Raw genomic sequence first — 19,342 nt, 5'->3', positions numbered from 1 at the left:
CTTTCCTGGATGTGCCAGGTCCTAGCGTAAATGCTGCTTCCGCCCAGAAACTCTCCCCGATCCAAACCCACCCTCACGTCAGGCCTCCCTGTTGGCGCTCTATGCACATTTTCTTTGTGGAACTTACCTGATTTTAATCAAGCTTTGTGTAATTATTTGCTTAAATCTCCCTCTCCAGCAAGACTGTAAGCCCCGAGACAGAAACTGTGTCCTGTCTTGTTCATCATTGTATCTACACCATACTACACAGTGTCTAGTCCATGATGGGCCCCCCAAAAAAATATACTGTGAAATAAATGAACAAATGAATGAAAAATTGCCCAACACAGTGGTGAAGGCTGAACATACACCAGCTTCCTTACTTCCTTGGTGAGTTAGCCAGTAAGGGATTTCCCAAGGAAATTTCTAGAGATTCTGTTGTTTCTCATTGACATTGGTTTTTCTTTTTTATTTTGAGACAGAGTCTTGCATTGTCTCCCAGCTCCCAGACTGGAGTGCAGTGGCACAATCTCGGCTCACTGCAAGCTCCACCTCCCGAGTTCATGCCATTCTCCTGCCTCAGCCTCCCAAGTAGCTGGGACTACAGGCGCCCACCATCACGCCCAGCTAATTTTTTGTATTTTTAGTAGAGATGGGGTTTCACCGTGTTAGCCAGAATGGTCTCTATCTCCTGACCTCGTGATCTGCCCGCCTCGGCCTCCCAAAGTGCTGGGATTACAGGCGTGAGCCACCACGCCCGGCCTCATTGACACTGTATAAAAACCTTTTGCTAAGCATTGAGAAACTTCCTAAGGAATGAGAGACTGAAAGACTGAACTGTGCAGGATTTCTGCTTTTTGCTGGCCTAGGAGCATAAGGGATGAATAGACCAGGAGTGCCAGCAGAAGTTAGTCTATGTCCTGTGGGTGATGTCCCGCTCTCTGTTCCAGCTATGTGTTCTAGGGAATCATCACAGCTTCCTGGGTGAGTGCATGAGGGCACGATTCAGGCTGAGTAATGGGCTAGTTCTTCCCAGCCTTGCCACCAGCCCTGTAGCCTGGGAGAGCACCAATCAAAAGATGGTTGTGGCACACATCATCCAGTTCATTTGGGGAAACTGAGGCAAGTGGAGAGGACTGTTCTGGTGGTGGCAGAGCTGGAACCAGAATCCAGGGCTCCTGCCTCTTTGTCTGCTCTTCTCCCCAGCACTGTTCAATCAATCAGCCCTTGGCATGTACTCAGTGCTGTCTATTCTATTAGGTTGGTGCAAACATAATTGCAGTTGTCACTATTACTTTTAATGGCAAAAACCACAATTACCCACCTAATACGTTCTGAAATGGATGCAAAAAGTCTTGAAAATTAAGCACACAAAAGTTAAATACACAAAATGAGCATAGAGCATGGTCCCACCTTCCAGGAACTTACAGTTTTGGTGGAGCGTTAAACTAAATTCTTGAAACAATGATCCATGAAAGATTTCAAGACTAGGTCATTCCATGCTATGTTGTGTGCAGGACAGACTCTAAGCACCGAGAATTCTAAGAGGTCATTTGACAACTGTGCACAACTCTATCTTGAGTGTGCCTGTGACAGTGAAGAATTTCTGCACACTAGGAAGTCCTGGAGGTTGCAGTGCAGCAGCAAAAGGCACAGTCTTTGGAGTTAGACCTCCAGGCTCTGCCGCTTCCTGCTCTGTGACCGTAGGCAGGTCAGTCTCCCTCAGACTTGATCTTCTCTTCTGTAAAATGAGATGAGAAGACAATAGAGATACTTCCTTCGTAGAGTTGTTGTGAGAATTACATTCGTGTAACATTTGTCAACTGCTATAAGTTGACTTGCAACAAATAGTCATAATTATCATTAATAAAAATAAAGCTATATGAAGATAAAATGGGTTATCTTCAGGAGATTGAGCCCCCAGTCACCAGTGGTATTTCAACTCTGGCTAGAAATTATAGAAGAAATTCAATTTTAGAAGGGAGTAGCTCCTAGAACCAGATGATATTTAAGGTCTTTCCCAATACTGATCACAAGAGGAATTTTGAGGACATTAGCTGGTCCTTGAGAATGCTACATGTTGGCCAAGTGGGAAGCCGGGAAGGGTGTTTCCTAGAAGATGGGAACTGTGTGAGCAGAGGCTTGGAGGAGGCACAGAGCTTGAAGCTATTGTACTCATATATCCAGAACTTCATCCCACTTGTGTTTTCTAAACATGTTGTGGAGGGACTCTTTACAGCTTGCAGAAGTCCAATCAGGTGGGTTGCAGTAACTGTGAGGTCTTCCACTTGTGTGTTTCAGAATTTCGTGAACCATTGAGAGCAGGGGAGTTTGTGAATTCAGCATTAATACAAAGGAGTTCTAACCACGTTACTTCACTCCTGCTTATCAGGGTGGTTTTCTAATTGGCCTGATTTCCTTATGATCAGCTTCTGAACTCAACTGAAACAAACTTCCTCTACCCAAAACAAACCAATGAGGTCATTTTACCACCTTGCCAAGTCTCTGCACAAACCTCCACGTGGGGCAGCATAATTGGAGATGGAGCTGGTAAAGGAAAAATAATTCACCAGGAAGAGCTTGCTTTGATATTCAGATGAGTTTATAAGGTTTTTTTTTTGTTTGTTTGTTTTTTGTTTTTTTTTTTTTTTTTTTAGATGCAGTGTCACTCTGTCACCAGGCTGGAGTGCAGTGGTGCAATCTCGGCTCACTGCAACGTCCACCTCCCGGATTCAAGAGATTCTCCTGCCTCAGCATCCTGAGTAGCTGGGACTACAGGCGTGCGTCACCATGTCCAGCTAATTTTTGTATTTTTAGTAGAGATAGGGTTTCACCCTGTTGGCCAACATGGTGTCGATCTCTTGACCTCGTGATCTGCCCACCTCAGCCTCCCAAAGTGCTGGGATTACAAGCATGAGCCACTGCGCCTGGCCTATAAGGTAATTTTTAAAGTAGAAATCATAAAAGAAAACCGTGGTCATGTTCATGTACCCTAAGATCTAGCTATGTCCAACTTTTATTAGCAAAATTAACAAGGGAGGGTAATGTTTCTGTATTACGCTGAAATGGAGACCTCTGCATTTCTGCCCAAGCACCCAAGAGAATGTGCTCTGGGCTTTCTGCTCGGAGAGGCTGAAAGTGATGATTACCTAATGTGCAAAGTAGCACTTAAAATAAAAAAAAACTAATTGGAAACAACTTTGGATATCTTATATGCCCTCATTTCAGTTACAACTGGCTTTATGTACAGTTCAGAGGGTCTGCAGCTGGAAGGCATGGGGGGTGGTGGACTGCTTCTGCAGGCCCAGGTGAAGCCTGTGCAGATGGCAACTGTCTCACCACCACAAGAACCACCCCCTTACTGCCTACCTCGATGCCTGGGGACCTCCTGAATGAGGAGGGAAACCACACATTCTCTGTGGCATCGTACACCTTTCAGACTTGTGGTTTTAATAGTTCTCTGCTATGCTGAGCTTTGTCTTTTGAAGCCACTGCCAGAGAAACTCAGCTCAGCTGCTTCTCTAGAAGGGAAGCCAGATAGAAGGTCATTACTTTCTTCACTGCCCACCACAGCCCTGTTCTTCACAAAAATGTGTCCTTCTACAACAGACAGACCCAAACTTGGCTTTCAGCGATGCTCGGAGTCTGCCTTATTCATCACTGCATCCCAAGTACCAACCACAGTACTAAGTCCATAGTGGACACTCAAGACATACATGGGTGTGGATGGATGTTCTGTGCTGGGTGTATGTTAGTTGCACAATGGTCAAGAAGGTGCAGTGAGCATGGCAGATATCTGGCAGCAAGGAGGGTTGGTATGGGTTATGTTCATTTATCCCACAGGAAAGCAGGTTTGCTCAAAGACAAGGTACAGAAGGAGGAGGCGAGGGCCCTGAGAACCAAGCACCCTCTCCCGTAAGTCTTCCTCCCTCATCAGCAGCCAAAGGATGGATCTCCTCTCCTGTCATTGATCCGGAGTGTATAGTCTCCTCACTTGTCTAAAGCGGGCAAAGGAACATTCCCTCCCTACCCCAAGGGGTGTTGGGGAGATACATGACAAGAACAGGGGCTGCATAGATGCTGGGCTTCCCTCTGATGACAGAACCAAGACCTCCCAAGAACTAGTGCCCAAGAGCTGCCCAGCATCCTTAGGAAATTGTATTGGGAAGGGCCAGGCAGTTAAGTGTTCACCTATCAGTGAAGGCCATCCCTTCTAAGCAACCTCATTTCCCAGTGTGCTCAGCCTCCTGGACAGTTAGAACACACCCACCCAATGTGGTACAAACTAAAGCGAGTTTCAGCGTCAGCTGCCACCTTCTCCACAGGTGGGTCTGCTTGACCAGGAGCGTCAGGGAAGGGGACCCTCAATGCCCTCTTCCCTTTTGCAGATGAATACGTATGCTTGGATAAAAGGCAACCCTGAAAAACTAGGTTTTTTTTTTTTTCCAAATGAGAAAATTAAACAAAGAAAGACCTTCTGGGGCCAACCTGAACATATAAACTTTTAATAATATAGATGGAAAAGTCAAATACTACTAATGAGATACTACTAATGATTTCTTGGCTTTCTTTTTAACAAATTCTGTCAAGGGATCACTTTTCCAATCTAAAAATAGCATTGATTGAGTTCCTTTGAGGGTTTTGTATGTTCCCCAAATAGTATTTTGTTAGTCAAAAATAGTTATTGAAATAACACCCTGTCATTAAGAGCCTAAGGCCACTCCTTTACTGAAGAATAATTTTAGGGAACTGGTTTATCAACAGTACCTTCAGGAAAGGTGATAATCCCTAATTACTGAAATCTTTACTTCCTTCCTAAAATAAGGATTCATGACAGAATTCCCTGGATGCTAATAAGGGTTTTTCAGAGGGCAGCTTGTATCTAGGGACCTAGCTTCTAATATATACCATGTCACTGCTGACCTCTGGGTTCTGTCTCTAGCCCATTCGATGGGTAAGGAACAGGTTTATATTTCATAGAGGCAGAAGAGACCAACTTGGGCCAGAGAATTTATCTTTCTGGGATATTACTGGACTCTGCAAAATTGTATAAAAACTAATTTCTGAAGTTCCAGGCACAGAGGTATCTCCTTCTTGGTGTGCCATAGTTACTTATGAATTTTTAATGTAATCCTGGAAAGAAAATCTCTTTTCACTGGAAAGATATGGGTGGAATAACAACAATTATAATTTCCATTTATTGTGTTCTTCCTGTTATTGAATGCTTATGTGTCAATCACTATGCAAAAGACTTTACATGTATTATCTCATTTATTCTTTTCTAAAATAGTTTTTGGTATTCTTTTCATTCATTTATTTTCAATCCTGTTTTGCCAGTAACATATTTTAAAGCTATAAATATACCTCTAGGTACTGCTTTATCTGCATCCCACAAGTGTTATTGAATAGTTTTTTTTACAGTTGTTCAAACCTAAATATTTAATAATTTTTATTAAAACTTTCCCTTTTATCCACAGTAAACTTAGGAGTATGTTGTTTCTAATTTAATAGGATTCTGCATAGAAAATATGATTTCGATGCTATAAATTATTTGAAATTTCTTGAGACTCTCTGCTAAAATGGTCGACATGTGCTTGAAAAATATATATATTCTCTATTTTGGTGCAGCCTTCCATATTTCTATATTGGAGCAAGTTTACTAAATTATCTCTTCATACCTTACATATCCTTACTCTTTTTTACCTTACATATCCTTACTCTTCATATCTTACATATCCTTACTCTTTTATACATATCCTTACCCTTTTTTTTTTTACTGTTTGATCTGTTTGGTCCTGATAAAGTACATTAAAAATATTACACTATGATAGGGATGAATGTATGAGTTAATTTAAAAAATATATTACATGGTGAATATGAATGAATCTAACTTCTGTTTATAATTTAGTCATGTTAAATGCATACAAATTTACAACCATTATATATTCTTAATGGGATGTTGCTTTTATAACTTTGTAATGTCCTTATTCTTAATAATGCTTTGGTCTTGTATTTGTCTGTTCTCACACTGCTGTAAAAAACTACGGGAGACTGGGTAATGTATGAAGAAAGAGATTTAAATGACTCATAGTTATGCGTGCTATATAGGAAGCATGGCTGGGAGGCCTCAGGAAACTTACAATCATAGTGGAAAGTGAAGGAGAAGCAAACACATCTTACCATGGCAGAGCAGGAGAGAGAGAGAGTGAGGTGGAAAGTGCTACATACTTTTAAACAACAAGATCCCATGACAACTCACTATCATGAGAACATCAAGGGGGAAATCCCCCCCCTCCCCCATGATCCAATCACCTCCCACCAGGGCCTTCCCCCAGCATTGGGAATTACAATTCAACGTGAGATTTGGATGGGGACAAACCATATCAGGCCTTAAATTTTATGTGGTCTGATATAAATATTGTTATATATGTATATTAATTACATAGGGCTGCCACAACAAATTACCATAAACTGGGTGGCTTAAGCCCATAGAAATTTATTTCCTCACAGTTCTAGAGCTGGAAGTCTGAAATCAAAGTAGAATCAAAGCCTGAAATTGGCAGGGCCATGCTCCCTCCAAATATTCTAGGGGAGGAGGCTTTTTTGTCTCTTCTAGCTCTTAGTAGCCCTAGGCATTCCTCAGCTTGTGGCAGCGTAACACCAGTGTCTGCCTCCCCCATCACATAGCTGGCTTCTGTGCATCTGTGTCTCTCATCTTCTTATAAGGACACCAGCCAGGCATGGTGGCTCACACCTGTAAACCCAGCACTGTGGGAGGCCAAGGCAGGTGGATCACGAGGTCAGGAATTCGAGACCAGCCAGGCCAACATGGTGAAATCTCATCTCTACTAAAGATACAAAAAATCAGCTGGGCGTGGTGGCATGCGCCTGTAATCCCAGCTACTCAGGAGGCTGAGGCAGGAGAATCGCTTGAACCAGGGAGGCGGAGGTTGCAGTGAGCCGAGATGGCGCCATTGCACTCCAGCCTGGGTGACAGGGTAAGGCTCCGTCTCAAAAAAAAAAAAAAAGGACACCAGTCATATTGGCTTAAGGGCCCACCCTATTCCAATATGACCTCATCTTAATTTTATTACATCTGCAATGACTCTTTTCAAATAAGGTCACAGTGTGAGATACTGGGGGTTGAGACTTCAACATATCTTTTGGAGCACACAGTTTCACCCATAACAATATATATTTCATGTTTGGGTTAGAATTGAACTGGTATATCTTTTTCTAACTTTTCATTTCCAATTGTTATGGCTTTGCTTTAGGTATATCTCTTATAAACTTTGATCATTTGTTTTATCTAATCTGAGAATGTTTCATTTGAGAGGTAATCTGGTTACATTTATTATAATGACATATAGTTTAACTGATTCCTGCCATATTTTGTTTTCTATTTCCCACCCTTTTGTTTTGCTTTGGTTTTTCTCCTTTCCAGCTGTCTTAGTCCCCCCAACACACACACACACACACACACACACACACACACACACACACACACACAAAGCAGACTCTGAAATAATGGCTTGTCTGCAGTTTGTTTATTTTAGGAAATAATTCAAGGACTAGGAGCGGGGCGGGGACTGGGAAGAATGAAAAAGGGATAAAGAGAAAGTTAATCATCACCATAGGCAAATAGGGCTCAATCCCATTAGGGACCCTAGAGGAGGGACATGGATGCATCTTGGTCTTGTCTTCAGAGACACTAATATTGCTTTTCAAATGTGGCTGTGTCATTTTACTTTACGTTTCTTTATCACATATAGAGCAGAGAGTATTTGGAGCAGAGGGCATACATTGCAGCATGAATTTACACCACTATCCTGGCATGTCTGCATGTCTGCCATTTAACTTCTCCATCATCCTGTGGGGCACTTTATCATCCCTATTTTAGAAAGGAAGAAATTGAGGCTCAGAGAGGTAAATTGCCTGAAGTCACATAGATAAAAAGTGACAGAGCAGAACTCAAACTCTGTTTTATCTGATTCCACAGCCATTCCTTCCAACCTTAAGCTCTACCACCTGTGTGGTGCTGGGTGTGAGTCGGAGCTAGCCTGGGTTTACTTGAGTTGCAGGGTCACCCCTCATCGCACCCTTGTCAGTCCTCAAATAGGGGCGCAACTCTTCCATGAAAGGGAACGAAGAGACTGAGCTACTAGACACCAAGCTGTGTGGGACTGAACCCATTCCTGTCCAAACGGGAGTGATCCAGAGGGACTCTGAAAATTACAGCAGTCAAGAGATTTCATCATATTTGTTCAAAGAAATGGTTTTGTTTGTTGGTTTTTTGGATTTTTTTTGGACCACAGCTCTATCTACTCCCCAAAGAGTATGGATTACTAAGTAAATCAAGTAATGATTGACTAAGAAGTGACTAGCCACTGCGATTGATAAACTAACCATGTCTGTTTTTCTTCTGTAGCTCACTGGAAAAGAATGTGGGGGATTTCCCCTCTTCCTCTCCAGAGGCCTTCGTGTCTTGAAGGCTAGGCTTCTCTTGCTCTGGGGGAAAGTTAAAGGCCTTTCTTTGATTTTCTAAGGGTCTGTAGACCTAACACTTACTGTTAGAGATTGCAAGGGCTGGGGAGGGGGCCGAGGGCTAGAGGTCATTCAAGGACTGGCAGGACCCTTGGGTGCCCAGCTTCTTACCCAGGACCCTGAGATGCCAAGGCCTCTGGGCAGTGGCTGGGTGGGCAGTGTGCTTCTGAGGACTGGACACTTGCACTGTGGCCTTGAATTTGAGGAGGATACTGTGAGCAGCAGCCTTTTACTGGTTTACCTGGGCATGGACAATGAGCCACTGGGCAGTGACCATCACAGACCTGATGCCCTTCCCCCAAGTTTCCAGGATCCTGAGGCCCAGAGTTCTGCATAGGAGGAGAGGAGGGACCTTGAAAAGAGGCCAGGATTGAATTTTTCTGAGGTCCTAGTAGGTGTGGGGTCTAAGAATGATTTGATTTAGAAATTCATGAAATATGTCATTTCTTGCCCCAGGCATTGTGGAACAACTAATACCAGTTACACTAGTGATGACCAAATCCTGCTGTAAATTGTTCTAACATATTGTGTAAAACAGGCCTTACCACTTTTGTAATCGCTTGCAAACGGCTGATCGATAACCAACACAATATTCCAAGCCCTTCTTTTGGTAGAAAAAATTTCCTCTAGCCTGGTAATTTAAATTCCAAATTACCTCCAGATGATGCTATTTAAATGCCCTGCGATGAAATCTGCACCAAGTGGAGTTTCTGTGGGAAACTTCGCTGCCTCCTAGGGCATCCTGCGGTGTTTTTTTAAAGGCCAGGGATCTAGAAATGCTACTCAGGGCCTCGGAATCTTTGTCTACATGACTCAGCCTTGGGGCCTGGGGCCCTGGACACTTGCCCAGAGCTGAACATTCAACTGGACGCGCCACAGGAGGAGCATGCGGGGAGCCAGGAAATATCTCTGGAATCTCACAGTGCTTTCTCACCTACCCTTATTAGACGGAAGAGGCAGAGCCGCAGGGGTGGGGGCCACGGGGCAGAGGGCAGCGCCTGCCGGGTGGGAGGGAACCTGTGTGTGCGCGCACACATTGTTCGCATGTCATAGCGTCTCCGTGTGTGTCTGCGTCTAGGCATGTGTCTCTGTGTGTCTGGGTATTTCTGTGTGTCTGTGTGTGCATCTCTGCATGTCTTTGCATATCTGTACATGTTTCTGTGTGCGTGGGTCTGTGTCTATGTGTGTGTATGTCTGTCTCTGTTCATATTTCTGTATGTGTCTGTCTCTATGTGGCTGTGTCTCTGCATGTCTTTGCATATCTGTACATGTTTTGGGGTGGGGGTCTGTATCTCTATGTGTCTGTGTGCCTACGTGTGTGTCTCTAAGTCTGTGTGGGTCGCTGTGTCTGTCTGTGGCTGGGAGAGGGGGCAGGAATGCTTTTGGAGTCCCTGGTTTTCTAAGAGTAGGAGGTTCACAGCAGGAGTGAGCTAACTCTTCAGTCCAGACCCCCCTCTGGGACCTGCAGACCACCTGCAGCCCCACCCAGTGCGGCCCCTGCCCCGCGTGGTTGTGGCCTGAGTGGCAGTCAGGAAAGAAAACAAGGGCTGGGCGTGAACTTTGGTTAGGTTGAGATGCGTGGGGAAGAAAGCAGAAGGGAGGGTGTGTGTGGGGAACAGACCTGCACCCTCCCGAACAGCTGGGGAGGCCAAGGCGGGGTGAGGCCCAAACCTCACTGCAAAGCTCCCAACATACAACCCAGCAATTCCCAGTGGAAAACTTGCTAGGGTTTGCGAAGTATCCTCCTCCCCAAAACTGCATCTTTGCGCATGCACCCCAAGCAAAGGCTCACATTTCTCTCTCTTCCTAATGCTGCTCCCTCCTGCGCCAGAGAATGTGGGACAGGGACACCTTTACTTTCGAGTGCCAACTTTGGGTGGGTACTCCTCTGGACACTTTCCATTGATCTCACTTAATGTACTTAACAGTCACCTACCTAGGCTTTGTTATTCTCTTTTACAAATAAGGAAACCGAGGCACAGGGAGGGGGAGCGGGTTGCTCAAGATAACAAGCTGATGAGTGTCAGAGCTGAGGCAGAACCCAGGTGTGCTGAATTCCGGAGTCATTTTCTTACCTGACAGCCCTCTACCTCTGGATGGCCCTCTCTTTACATTTAGAAGTGTGCGCGAGCGCGCGCATGCACACACACCCACACCCACACACACACACCACACACACCACACACACACACCACACACACCACACACACCACACACACCACACACACACACCACACACACACCTTGGAGCCCTTTTATAAGACACTAGAACCTAGACAGCGAGGGTGACCACGTCATGGTAGTCTCCATCTACCATGTACATACAAAACCACAACAGAACTGTAGGTCTAGTGAAAGCCATTCTCTTACACCCTCCTCCTCTTTCCATAGATGGAAAAAGAATCACAAATAAGCATAATGTGAAGAGCATGAGCTTTGGAATAAGCAAGCCTGGAATTACAATTTTCTTTTATCAGCTCTGTGGCCGTAACACTCAACCTTTCCAAGCTTCAGTTTCCTCATCTGTGAAATGGAATAATAGTACTTACCGCATTGGCTGTTGTATGGATTAAATGAGACCATGCCTATGGATGCGTGGCATTTGGTACCCAATAACCACTCAATAATCGGCAGCTATAATTATTCATGATAATAATGGTGGTAGCAACAAACCCAGCCCAAACACCTGAATGACCGATCACTAAAAAGAAGGTGAACTCAGTCCTACGTAGTAACAAGAATGTGACATCTATGTTGTTGCCAAAAGTCTGGAGGGGTTGCCAGGACCAGAGAGAAAGGGGTGGTGAGGCTGGCCTCCTGGAAGAGGGAGGGGACAGATGTCAAGGACCCCAATCTTGAGGTGGAAAGTTCTGTGATTAATCCTGATGAATGTCTCCAACCTCCAACTCTTCTGTTCTCAGAGTTTTAATGGGGCACACCGTGTGCTGGGCATTGACATAGATGGGAGACGTGTGACCTGAAATAAGGGCTGGAAGCCAAGACTGGGAGGAAGGGCAAAGGGAGCAGGCAGCCTGGCACCAGGTGCCAATGAGGTGTCTGCTCTTTGTCCCCATCACCTGTCAGCTAAGGAATTCTGCATGTTATCAGTGCAAAAAAATGTGATCGCCAGAGTGAAAACCTTGTAACAGACCAGCTGTGGCTTCTCTCAACACCAGTATGTCCAAGGAGGATGCATTTTTAGTGCTTCTGTGGTCTTAACAAAAAAGACTCATGAGCATTGTATAAAAGGTATATTAAAACAATTTGGTAAAAGTATGAAAGTAAAATAGAGTGCTTGTAGGTTTTTTTTCAGGACACACACACCTATACATGTATAAAAACGTTGTATTACGGAAGCTTTCACACATATACAAAAGTAGCATGAACAGCATGTTGGACCCTGATGTACCCAAGAGCCACCTTCAGCAACGGGAGTGCCGTGTTTATGTGAGTCCCAATTAAAGCAACGTGGCTCTTAACATTTTCCCAATTTGTCAACAAGCTCCAGTGACCCCATAATGCAAACTTATTCAATCCCCTGATATCCAAGCACCTGAAATTATCCGTCATCTCATTCCCCAACTGCCTTGAGCTCCTATCTGAAGTAAGAAAGAGGTAAGTTCACTAATTTGCCCTAAATCATACTGGAATCCAGGCAAGTGCCTTTAACACAGGAACTGTTCTGTAGGAGTTGAAAAAACAATAACAGCAGAAGAAGAATGAATGAGTTTTGAGCACTCACTATGTGCTATGCTGTCTTCTGAGTGCTCTACCTGAGTTTCACTGAATTCCCACGCCAAGCCTGAGCTGTATATTCTGTCTTCATCCCTGTTTTACAAATGAGGAAATTTGACAAAGCAAGCTAAACCACTTGCCCAATTTCACAGTTATTTAGAAGCAGGGCTAGGATTTGAACCCAAGCCTCCTTACTTGATAGTCTTCTTAGCTGGGGTGCGGTTCTGAATCAGGTGACCCCTGAAAAAAAGCCTGACACAGGCAAAATGATTCCTGCTGGGACAGGTGAGGATGAAGAAGAAAGTTGCCTTTATCAAACACTGCCGTGCAATACACAGAGACCAGGCACTGTGCTAAAGCAAAAACTGTAACCTTCCACAAAGACCATCACTACCTTCCACAAAAAATACTTCATCTGCCCAGCAGCTGCCTATCCTGCCCCAGACTGGCATCACTCTTGCTATTTGTTCTTTGTAGCCAAGTAAAATTATTTCAGAACAATTCTGTTTTGAAATGTCATGTCCTAACAGCCTCTTGCCACAGAGCTGCAGGTCATCATTAGGAGATAATATTCGTCATCCAAACTGTTAGAGGCCCTTCCTGAATGAGTGGCTGTCCTGGCTCCTCAGTGCCAGGCTGTGGGTGGGATTCCATGCTTTGGAAAAAATAAGTGCCTTGTATATAAGTATGCATAGAAAAAAGTCCGGAAAAACATCCACCAAATATTAGCAAGTGCCGGTCTCCGCCCACTCACAGTGGCCAGGGAAGGGCTGGTCACAGGGATTTTTCTTTTTTGCTATCTCAGTTTTTAAATTTGTTCCACCATGAATATGGATTACCTGTGTTACAGAGAGTAAAGGAAGAAAAGTTAGGAGAGGAAACAAGAAAAGAAGAAGAAAACGATACTCTAAGGTGCCCCACAGCAGTCTGGGGCTAGGGCTGGGGCGGTAACAAAGGCAGCAGGAGGGGCCAAAGGCAGGAGCTTGGGACCAGATGAGGCAGGCGGGGCCCTTGCGAAGTTGGCTCTTCTTGTGGGTGGGTGTTGGAGGGAGACAGCCCATTCAGGTTAGGCCCAGGCTGGTTTTAAAGGTCATGGTGTGTGGGGCTCTCACCCTGTCCTCACAGGACCCTGTGGCACACGGGGTGCCCTGCAAGTCAGCCCGAGGAAAAATACACACTGCCCCAGCTCTGGTTTCTGGAGGGGCTGGGGGCAACGCAAAGCAGCTGCATGCTGACACATGCTGACACCTCCTCCGGGGCCACACTCATTTGGCACACTCCTAGGCTGTTTGTTCTTAAAGGCTGCATCTTTGAGACTAAAAATAACCCTCAGTTCAGCTTGGCTGTTCTTTCTCTGCCCTGGTGACATAGATGGGGGCGATGCTCCTGGCTTGGGGTGTTTTCAGCCTAGGCTGCCCTTTTTCCACCATATTCTCCCTGCCTAGCCAGCCACGCTTCATCGTGATCCCTTGGTTTAAAAAAAGAAAGGAAGGAAGAAAGAATGAGAGAGAGGGGTTTGTAGTCTCTATCAGGTAGGAAAGTCACAAGACCTCACTAGAATAGCAGGTCAATGCCACTAGAATAGCAATGGAGGGATCTTGAACTAAAGTGACAACTCCTTTATCAACTAGGAAGCACCATGCAAATGTAAGTTCTGCTGCAGCATGAGGTAGGATCCGAAGGATGCCACAAGGCCGGGTTTACCCCCAAAGAGCTCCACAATTTTACATATCCACCATTAGAATTATTCCTTTCAGATTCAAAAATTGTGCCCTGTTAAAATATCTGGGAGGGTTGGTGCTGGCAATTAGAAGTGAGGCTTTCTTAGGAGGCCAGAGATCATTGCAATTTAAAAACCTCATAAATACAGGACCTCACTTCCATTCTGATCCTTATTCCTTATTACATGGGTAGGTGTAATCAGTATCCTTCATGGAGGAGAAAACAGCCTCAGAGCCACAGTGTTGCAGAGATGCAGCTGTGATTCCAACCCACTGCTCTCCTCATTATTACCAGTCAGTGATTGGAGTAGCTGCTCAGCTCCTCAGGCCCCTGAGGAGGGGAGTGGGACAGAGCAGGGATGACTGTTGGAAGAGAACCCACCTCTAGGGGCCTATAGGAGAGGGCTGCTTACAGGCCAAAGACACACCTCACCCTTTCACAGTTTTACAGAGGGCCATCCTGCCTCACAGACGATAGGGAAGAAGGTGCTAGAGCTACAGATCCCACATGGGGGTGGCAAAAAGATTTGTCTGGAGTTCCCACCGCAATTGTTTCCTGATGCTGCCTGGAGCTCTGTGTTGAGCAACAAGGCGTGATATATTATTGCGGTCTGCCCTTGGTGCCGGGTAGGACGTGACAAGACGTGTGTTTCCAGAGTTTGCCATCCCTGCCCCGAACCACCTGGTCCTCCACAGTAAGGGTAATGATGAGAGTGGCCCTCAGGGTAGGAGGGGTGGTGAACACACCACAAAAACAGATACTTCTTGCCTTGATAGCAAGACAGCTGCTCAGAAGGCCCGCTGCCTCTAGCTGACTATGCGGAACCTGAGAGAGACAGCCTTCGCACCCGGAGAATGAAGTCACGCTCATCGGATGCCCATTTAGAGGCCTATGAAATGATTGTGGGAAATGCTTTAGCAGTGAGGTGTCCCATGGATCTAAGGAAACAGCGTGCACTTTCCAGCCGTGTTCCACTTTGGCCACTGGTGTTTTTCAGAGTCAGTGTGGAGAAGGAAGAGGATATGCAAGACGGGTAGAGGCTGCTCGAAACGTTTAAGCCACAACAGCGCTTTGGGGCCGCAGGAGGGCTCCATGTGCCCTTGAGAGAGGTGGCTCTCATGGACCCCGAGAGTTTCTGGGAGGCTGGTTAAGAAAGAAGGATTACTCTTAGGTGGATGGGACAGCTTCCATAGCCCCAGAGCTTGGGCCCTTGTGGGAAAAACAGGGGGCTGGATAGCAGTGAGTATGGCCTAGCAGTGGCCTCTCCTACATGCTACGAACTGTCGCCCCTGGCTCAGCCCAATTTCTTGCCTTCTGTCTCCAGCAGGGCCTCCTGCAACTTAACAAGATTCCTCTTCCCTGCTTGCTCTCCTAGCACACCTACTCAGGTTTATTCCAGACTTGCCTCTCACAAGTCCCAGAACTCACTTCCTCAACCCTTGAGCAGATTATCTCAGTTCCTTTTACAGTAAAGACAAAGGCAGAACCCCCTTGGCTTTCTTCTTTGCTCCTAAATATGTATTTATACTCATCTCCTCTATCCTGCTATTACTGTGGAAGGTTTGTCCCCTCTTTCCCAAGGAGACGCCCCTACCTGTATCTTCTATCCTGTCTACCTGCTGCTTCCTCCTTCTGCAGTACTTTCTTTCTCTTTCTCCCCCAAGGGACACTATCTTGCTATGAAGAGTGGCCCTGACCAGCCATAACAGTGTCTTGCAGTGGGGGCCTATGGAGCCACCTCCCAACACCTCCCTTCCATTCATTGCCAAATACAGTGTGTCTCTGGCTTGATGGGCTGGTTGGTTGGTTTATTGGTTGATGGATTGCTGCAAAAACTCTCCACCTTCTAGCTCCCGCCCACTCTTTGTCTGCCTGTGAACCCCAGCACAAAGGGTTTCTTATCACTAAGCCCTGGGCTCTGGCTGCCCCTGGAGTCTCCTCCCTCAGCCCACAGATTGCTTACCTGCCTTTTCCCCATGGTTCCCATGCCCTAGGTGACCTCAGACACCCAAGTGTTCTCTGAATTCTGACCACAACTCACTTCAGAATCCATAGAATCCCAGATCTGTCACTCAGACAGAGGGATCTCAGGCCATCACAAAGCCTGTTTCCTGTGTCAAGTGGTGATAATAACATGGAGTTATTGTAAAGACAAAATATGATAATAAATGTAAGGTGCTTAGCACAATGCTGGATAATATTAAGTGTTCAATAGATAATAGATATTATTAATTATCTGGAAGAGCTAATACATCTGCCCATACCTCTGGTTGTGGGCAGTTCAGCACTTTATTAGGCAACCATTTATTGTTGGACATCACTCTAGTTTTTAGCAAGTTTTCTCTTATTTAACAAAATCTGCCATCGTACATAGAATGTGCAAGGCACTCTTCTTAAGTGCTTTGCAAACTTTAACTATTTGAATCCTCATGACAACACTATGAGGCTTCCCCATTTCTGAGGAAATAAGGCACAGAGAGATTAAGTAACTTGCCCAAAGTCACAGAGTTAATAAGTGGCAGAGCCAGGAATTGAACCCAGGCAGTCTGATGCCAGAATTCTTGTGCTTAATACTATACACAGCTGCCCATTAGGTTGAGCTTCATTGAAAAAGACATAAATCAACTCCTGCTCATCCCTGTGCTCTGAAGTAACACAAAGCAGTCCCTACACTTAGGTACTGCATCTTACTTGCTTTTCTTTATTTGTTCACTAGTGCAACACTTAACAGAATATCTAGTAGATGCTGGGCAATATTATGTCCTGAGGCCCAGTGGTGACCAAGACAGACGTGGCCCCTGCTCTCACACTGCTGCCAGCACTTTACAGTGGCTGATAGTGCCTGGGACGCAGCAGGAGCTCAACAGAGTTCAAAAAAATAGGGTGGGCTCTGCCTTTTGCAGAAAAGCCCCTATCCTTGGTGGCTGCAGCAATTCCCGTCTTCAGGGGTTACCACAGGAACACAAAGTTTCACTAGAGGGCGCTGTTCAGTAGGGCTGCCCCGAGGACTCAATTCTGTGCCGGCGGGGATACTGGGAGGGGAGATTGGGAGGGCAGATTGGGTTGTTAAGGGAAACCTTAGAGGGTTGTAGAACTAGAAGAAATCACTCGCGTTTTAGCAAGAGGTCCTTGCTCAGTTGCGGCTCCTCTGAGGAGGTGCCAGGAGTGGGTCCCCTGACAGCCCAACACACAAATGGCCACTGACGACTGTTGGGCCCCCCAGGGAATTTCACAGGCAGCCACTAAACTCCCCCACTGGGTTCCTGACCAGCCAGTCCAGTGCTGGGCCCTCCTTCCCCGTCCCCAAAGCCTCACAGGCCGGGCTGAGACCAAGGTCTGATGCTGAAGAAATTGGCTTCAGACTTGGAGCAGTTTGGAGGACACAGCCAAGATGAACCAGCAACAGTTGGCCTCACTGAGCTAAACGGGATGGGGAGAAGGAGGGGAGCCAATGAGATAGGAAGAGTGGCCTGAGGACACGTACTTGCTTGTCATGAGGATAGAGTGTATTCTTCAACATCAGTTTCAAGTTGGGCTTGACCTCCCCGGCCCGGCCCGGCACAGGCTACAGGGCTCCTCAGGATCTGACCCCGTCTAGCCCCATTGTCCTGGGCCGCTGCCCTGGTCACATGGGTCTCCTCACAGCCCCAGGAGCACCCTGCCCCTTCCTGTCCATTCCTTCTGCTGGGAAGGCTCTTCTCTCAGAAGTTGGGGTGTCTGTTTCCTTCTCATCATCCAAGTTGCTGCCCAAAGAGGTCTTCCCTCAGCACCCTGTCTCAAACGCTATCATACCAACTCCAGCCACTGTATCCCCTTGTCCTATGTTCCTTAGAGTGGCAAAGTATAATTTTCAAAAGTTAAAAACACAGCTCTCATACAAAAATAGAATAAACACATCTCAAAGATTTGTTAACCGATTAACGCAGGAACTAGTAAGATTACTTAATGTTGGTTCCAAAAGCATTTGAGAAACTGGGTGTTTAGAGACATTAAAGAGAAAACATGTTAGAAGATTGCTAGGTTAGATATAAAAGTTCTTGCTGTCCCACAGGATAACAAAACCATAACCTTTTGGATTATCTTTTCTATGTGCTAGAAATCTACAAGTTAACATGTCACTTCCCAGTGTCTAGACACTAATCAGATAGTAAATAGGTATGTCAAGCAAATATCCTAGAAAATTAAATAATCTTTGGGTAGTCCTGCTAAACAAAGCCCCCATATAATTTGAAAGGACATGTCATGCTTTTTTGTTGTTGTTGTTTTGATAGTTTTTCTCAACAATACCACGCATCACTGTCTGAGATTGTCTTGCATATTTGTTTATTGTCAATCTCAAACACCTACAAGAAAAGCTCCATAAAGGCCTAAACTCTATCTTGATGACCACTGTGTCCCCAGACTCTACTCCAGTTCCTGGTGCAAAGTGTCTATTCAATAAATATATTTGTTAAATTTTAAAAAAGACATCATGTAATAAGAAGTTATGTTAATTTAAAGACAGAAAGTAGAATAGTGGTTACCAGGGCCTGAGACAAATTATTGTTTAATGAGTTACAGCGCTTCAGTTTGAGATGATGAAAAAGTTCTGAAGATGGGTGGTGGTGATGGTTGCACAACGATGTGAATGAACTGAATGCCACTGATTGTAACTCAAAACAGTTAAATTGATAAATATTATGTCATGGATACTTCACCATTAAAAAATAGTTGTATGGATTATAATAGCAGCCTCTTGTGGAGGAGTCGTTCTGTGCCAGACACTACTCTAAGCAATGTATGTATATTAAGTCATGTCCTTCCTTCTCCTGTGCAATTGGCATTGTCACTATTCTTTTTTTTTTTTTTTTTTTTTTTTAGTAAGTAAAGGAATGAGGTATGGAGAAGTTAAGTAACTTGCTGAAAGTCACACACCTGGTGAATGGGAGAGCTGGGATTTGAGGCCTGCAGATTGTGTTCCTAACCATGGGTACATTTATAGTGCAGATTATCTATACTGTAAGAGTTGCCAAGAAGGAGCAATCCATCTTGTCTGGAGAAGTCAAGGAAGGCTTTCTGGAGGAGTTGGAATGTGAGCAAACACCCCATCACACAAGGGTGCCTGATCCATTGTCCTCTGCTGTGGTTGCTACCTGACTCCAACTCACTGATGCCAGGGCAGTCCCCCAGGCCCCAGTGCTGGACCAACAGGACTGTGTGTGTGCTGTGGGTGGGGACAGGAGGGGTCAGGATACAGGCACAGCCAATGGTGCCTTCCTTTGCCTTTGTTTTAGTACTGAGTGAGTCTCACCAGCCTGGGTCTTTCCCTGACTTGGAGTGGTGGAGCAACTGTAAGGCAAATTTTGCTGGTGGCACCTGTGCT

This window comes from Symphalangus syndactylus, chromosome 5 (genome assembly GCF_028878055.3).
Source record: "Symphalangus syndactylus isolate Jambi chromosome 5, NHGRI_mSymSyn1-v2.1_pri, whole genome shotgun sequence".
NCBI classification, from domain to species: domain Eukaryota; kingdom Metazoa; phylum Chordata; class Mammalia; order Primates; family Hylobatidae; genus Symphalangus; species Symphalangus syndactylus.
The sequence above is the reverse complement of the archived record's forward strand: the minus strand, read 5'-3'. Positions refer to the sequence as shown.